Genomic DNA, 6,440 nt, shown 5'->3' on the forward strand with positions numbered 1-6,440 from the left:
CCCCTGACGCACCGGAGCCCGCGGGGGCGGCGGGACCCGCCCCGGCCCGCAGGACACCCCCTCGGAACGCGGGGCCCACCGGGCTAAGTCATTTTTAACAGCCTAAGAAATTATCTTGTCTTCGCTTTCTTGCCTCTGCTGGTGAGCCAGGTAATTTTAATAAAGAGAAAACTCCCCGATCGTAACTTCTGGGCAGCCTGCCGGCTTCGCGGCCCCCCCCCCCGCCCCCCGCCCGCTGGTCCTCAGCCAGCTGGGTGTCCGGCGGAGTCCGCGAAACTTTTTTTTTAAGGAAAAAAAAATGCTAATACCTGATCTGTCTTTCGATTCATAATTACGATTGTTAGTTAAGCGGGCTGCAGTTACATTTCATTTCGGTCCGCCGCTCTCAGACCAAATTTAAAATATCCCCAAGTCGGCATCAAAAAAAAAAAGTTTTCTCATTTAACAGTTCCACTGTAATCCGGGGTCGGTACAAATTGCCTAAATAGATCCACTACGTAGCCATTAATTAATAGCATTTCGAACCAGAAACATTTCTAACCTTGAAACAGCAAAGAATCCTCTCATGGTTGAAATTGAAACTTAAAATCCTTTGAGTAACGATTTAACTATTCAACCAACGAAAGAAAAATGCATGTTTAAACTGCATTAACCTGTCACAGGCATACAAACAAATTTCCACGCTGAAATATAAATTATAGACTAGCAGCGAGATAAACACATTAAAATGGACTCCCACAATTTTAATAATAGAAAGTCACGTTTCCAATTAGGCAACATCTTTTATTTTTCTTTTGACAAAAATTAAAAATAAGAAAATGCAACAAATGATATAGAATTGCTCATTGTGACTGTGGGGGGGGGTTCTTTTTATATAATAAGGTATATGTTTAATTTTTTTTTTTTTGCATTTCTTTATTGCTTTCATTTTTTTTTCCTCCTTTGATTTTTAAAAAATTAAAAACGCATAGAAAGGCAAGCAGGATGATTTCCAAAAATAGTCCCAGCACGGTTTTTGATGCACACAAGCTTTACTATATATAGTGTTGAATTATATGCATTTTATTTGTAATTCTTCAGTACTTTTTCTTTTGGAAATTAAAAATACATATATATCAAGAATAACATATATTCGTGTAATTACTTCCTAGAATAATCAAATGTAACCTATTTGCTTCAGGGTTTTTTAATTTATATTAAAGATTGCAGATAGAGTTGAATGTCACTTTATCTCCCTCTCCAATTCAACTTTCTCCCTCCTTACATCCCTAGGTTATCAGCATCATAAAGAGTATATTCTTTCAGCAGTTCTTATTATACCTTTATTGCCTAATTACTTATATGTATTTATATGTAAATATATATTGATGCTTATGTATTTTAAATTTTCTTTATAAATGGTACAGTAATATACATGTCATTTTGCCACTTACTTTTTCTCCTCAATATGATTTTGACAACTATCCATGTTGTTACCTATAGAATCTGCTTTATTCAGCTCAGTAGTTTCATTAATATTATGAGCTATGTTAGTTTTATGGAGATGCCATTCTAAAACAGATAACTGTTATAAAGTTCCCGGCCTCAAAATTTTAGACAATTAACTCAGTTCATCTACACAGGTTAAATTTGTGTCAGAGCATTCTTTACTAGCTGCTTTTCTTTTAATTTTATTATTTGGAAAAAACGTACAGATCTTTAACAATGCAGAGAGTATATCACAAGCATCCATGTACCTGTCATGTAATTAGTGAATGTTAACATTTTGCCGTATCTGCTGGTCTTTTTTTTTTTTTTTTTAATTGAACTAGTCAAGATTTCTGACTAAATTGAAGTCCCTTTGTACTCCTCCCCAAAAGCATTCTTCACCTTTTTCTCCAAAAGCAAACACGATCATGAATTTAGTATGTAACTTTCCAATCTAGGTTTTATCCTTTTACTACACATGAACCTATAAGAATACAGAATACTGTTTCACTTGCTTTTTCAAATATACATGTGTGGTGTTAGACTGTACGTATTCTGACTTGCTTTTTTTTTTTTCTTCATGGAATGTTTTTATTCTTTATCTCCATGTTGATAAATATAAATCAGTTCATTCATTTTAATTGCTATATTGTAGATCCATGCATATAAATGTGCCCTGTTTATTCATTCCCCTATTGATGAATATTTAAGCTGCTGCCAATATTGGGGACAATGCTAATACGAACATGCGTGTACATGTTGTGTCCCTTGCACATACGTGAGAATTTCTCTCTGAATCTGCCTAGATGGGGAATTGCTAGGCTACACTCACAATTTCAGTTTTATTAGAGACTGCCAAATGGTTCTTCAATTTACACATCCACCAGCAGTGTGTAAGAGTTGTTTCCCTCACGTCACTTTCTACATTCAGAATTTTCTAATTTCTGACAATTTGAGTTTTTGAAAACCCAGTCTCTTGTTTTATTTGCCTTTCCCTCACTGCTAGTGGCGTTGAGCACTTCTTCATATATTGATTTGCTATTAAGGTTTCAAGTCTGTGATTTGTTTTTTTACAGACCTCACCCATTTTTCCAACGGGCTGTATATGTTTTCATTTTTTTTTTCCTCTTGTTTTATAGGAGTTCATACGTATAAACATTGTATTATCTCAGTCTGTGGCTCCTCTTTTGACTGCTTTTGATGTCTTTGGTACTATAGAAAATGTAAAATGCAGTCATATTCCTTGATCTCTTTATTATTTGTGTTGTTTGTATCTTATGAAAGAATTCTCTGCATACCTGATACCATGAAAATAGCATTTTTTTTCCTTAATATTTTAAAGTTTTGCTCTCCACACTTATAAAACTGATCCCTTTGGGACTTATTTTTTGAATGGTGTAAAATAGGAACTTAATTTTACTCTCCCTTTCCCTCCTTCCCAGTGTGGAAAACCTGTTCTCCTGACTTGATTTACTGGACAGTCTTCCATTCCCCATTAATGTTTCATGCCACCATGATGAAAATTAAACTTTCATATATTCATGGATATGTTCCTACCTTGTCCTTTTCCACTGATCAAACCAATTCTGAGCCAATACCACACTGTTTTAATTCTTATGGCTTTATAACAAGTCTTCATGTCTAGAAGGGCTTTCCCCCTCCCCCCACCTTTGTTCATTTTTAAAACTGTACTGGCTATTTTTGGACTTTTATTTTTCCATATTAACTTTAGCATCAGTTTGTCAACTTCCACTGAAAAACCTTTTTGGTATTTTCCCGAGTTAAATTTATAGGTTAAATATGGGGAGATGTGATATCTTTATAAAATTGAGTCATCTAATACCTTAATATCACTCTGGTTTCTTCATATCCTTCAATAACAGTTATTCATAAATAACATAGTTTATTTATAAAAACTCATGTTCTTCTTTGTTAGATCTATTCCTAGGTACCTTACAGCTTTTGTTGCTATTATAAGTGGGATCATTTTTAAATTTTTTAATTGGTTATTGATATTGTCTGGAAATATTACTGAATTTGGGAACAATCTTGTTTTAGCAAACATACTGAATTTCCTTGTTAGTTAAATAGTTTATTTGCAGTTTCTCTTGTATTTTTATATAGATAATCATTTTATCTGTAAATAACACACGATGCCTGTCCCCTTATCTCATTGGATGGGCTAGAACCTCCAATATAACATCAAATAGTAAGAGTGAGAGCAAGATTGTTTTCCTGTTCCTCTCTCGTTGATAATATCTCTAATGTGTCATTATTGTTCATGGTATTTGTTTTAAGTTTTTGGTAGAAGCCCTTTATCAGGTGAAGGAGTTCCCTTCTGTCCCAGTTGAGTTCAAAGTAGGAATATTTTAAAACCATGCAATGAATACTGAATTTTATTAAATGCTTTTTCTAAAACTATTGAGATGATCATAGGTCTTTGTTATGTTAACGTAATGGGTCACGGATGGATTTTTAGAATATGGACCTATCCTTGCATTCTTTGAGATATACCTTGTTTTGCTATAATGTACTATTGGTTTTTTATACACGCCACATAACTTATGAATTCTTTTTTATTTTAGCACCTCTGCTCATAAGTGATTTGGGCTTATAATTTTCTTTTCTTGCACTGCCTTTGTCCATATTTGGTGTCAGTGTTATACTGTCCTCATAAAATGCATTTGGAAATATCCCTTTTTGTATTTTCTATAACAGTTCATATGAGATAGGTATTATTTGTTCCTTGATTGTTTGGTAAATCTCATCTGTGAAACTATGGTATTTTCAAAATTCAACTCAATTTGTCTAATGATTGTTAATTTATTTGGGTTGTCAATTTCTTCCTGAGTCAATTTGGATAATTCACACATTTCTTTAAAAATTAGATACTACGTTTAAGCCTTCAAAATTTTGGTTTATAGTTCATAGCCTTCTCTTATTATTTAAAACTTCTGTAGTTATATCCTATTTTTCATTCCTGATATATTTGTGAATTATTTTTTCTTTTTTGTCTGAACAGAGGTTTCTCTTTATTTTTAAATAAACCTGTAGAAGTTTGTCTATAGTCTTTTCACGTAGCTCACCTTTTGTTGATCGTATGGTTCTTTTTAAATATATATATTTGTTACAGGGTGCCTGGGTGGCCCAGTCGGTTAAGCGTCCGACTTCAGCTCAGGTCATGATCTCACGGTTTGTGAGTTTGAACCCTGCGTCAGATTCTGTGCTGACATCTCGGAGCCTGGAGCCTGCTTCAGATTCTGTCTCCCTCCTCTCTGCACCCCTCCCTTTTGCTTGCACTCTGTCTGTCTCTCTCTCTCAAAAATAAACATTAAAAAAATTAAATATATATATATGGATTGATATTTGCTTAATTTCAGCATTTGTTTTTATTAACCTCTCATACTTGTGTTGAGTTTAATGTTTTATTCATTTTTTAAAAAAGAGTTTTTAATTTAAATACTACATTAGGGGTGCCTGGGTGGCTCAGTCGGTTAAGCAACCGACTTTGGCTCAGGTCATGTTCTCATGGTTTGTGGGTTCGAGCCCCACATCGGGCTCTGTGCTGACAGCTCAGAGCATGGAGCCTACTTCGGATTCTGTGTCTCCCTCTCTATCTGCCCTTCCCCTGCTCATGCTCTTTCTCTGTCTCTCAAAAATGAATAAACGTTAAAAAATTTTTTTTTCAAATACGTATTACATTAATTTCGAATCTTTCTTATTTTCTAAATAACTTTTTTTAAACAATTACTATTTTTGAGAGACAGAGGGAGTGGGGGAGAGGGAGGGGCAGAGAGGGAGGGAGACACAGAATTGGAAGCAGCTCCAGGCTCTGAGCTGTCAGCACAGAGCCCAATGTGGGGCTTGAACCCACAACCCTTGAGATCATGACCTGAGCAGAAGTCGGTTGCTTAACCGCTCTTATTTTCTAAAATGTAATTTGGGCCATGAAATCTCCTTGAAGAGAAATTGCCCTTGCCTTATTTGTATCCCACAAGTTTTCAAAAGAGTGCTTTCCTTGTCATTCAGTTCTAAATACTTTATAATTCCAATGTGATTTCTTAAAAGCTCAATTTTCCAAAAGGGGCTTTCCCTGGATGACAGGATGCTTCCTATCAACAGTGTAGAAAAGGTAGTATTTACCTTTGCATAGGTAATCGCCTAAAGGAAGATTTTTCTGAAAAAATGGGGGTGCCTCTGTGTTTAAGGTAATTGGTACCAGGAAAAGAAGCTATTTTTTAATGAATGTTATTAGGATCTGGAAAAAATTATTTTGCTGGTGAAGTTCTGCTGTAGCATTGGCCTATGATCTAGATATTTCATTCATTCGGTCAGTTCACATTGATGGCCTTCCATATACCAAGCATTCTTGTAGGTTGGGAGTCTCATTAGTGAAAAACAACAAAAAAATGAAAACTTCTGCCCTCATGGAGTTTATGTCGTAGTGCAGATATTTGCTTGTGTTTTCCTTCCCTTATGGCTGTGGTGCTGCTGTTGCAAATTGTCTAGATGATCGATCCTCTTGAATTTTGGAAAAAGCAGTGCAAATGAGGGGCTTGGGATGGAAACATGAATACTAGTTTGGGAGTTGCTGAAGGAGCTCATCCGGTCCCAGGGCAAGACACCCAGTTTCTAACTGCTGAGGACCTCCTGGGGGATTTCTCTGGCTGAGAAGCAGCAGAATTGGAGGAAATTGCAGAGAGGAGATGCCGTATATGTAGATAGTTGCTCTGTGAAGGGAGGGGAGTTTTCTTGTTGTTGATTGTGCTTTCTTGGGATTAAGGGATTCACTGGATAATGAACAGGGTGTCAGTTGTTCAAGGTGATGAGAGACTTTGGGTCTCTATACAGATGGTATTCTATCATGTGAGCTATTCTGTAACCAGTGCACATTAGTAACCTCTCAGGAATTGGCTCCGGAAGCAAAATGGGGGGGTTATTTGAAATGGAAAGTAGAAAAGGGGCCATTTCTC

The sequence above is a fragment of the Panthera uncia genome, unplaced genomic scaffold (assembly GCF_023721935.1).
Source record: "Panthera uncia isolate 11264 unplaced genomic scaffold, Puncia_PCG_1.0 HiC_scaffold_728, whole genome shotgun sequence".
NCBI lineage: Eukaryota > Metazoa > Chordata > Mammalia > Carnivora > Felidae > Panthera > Panthera uncia.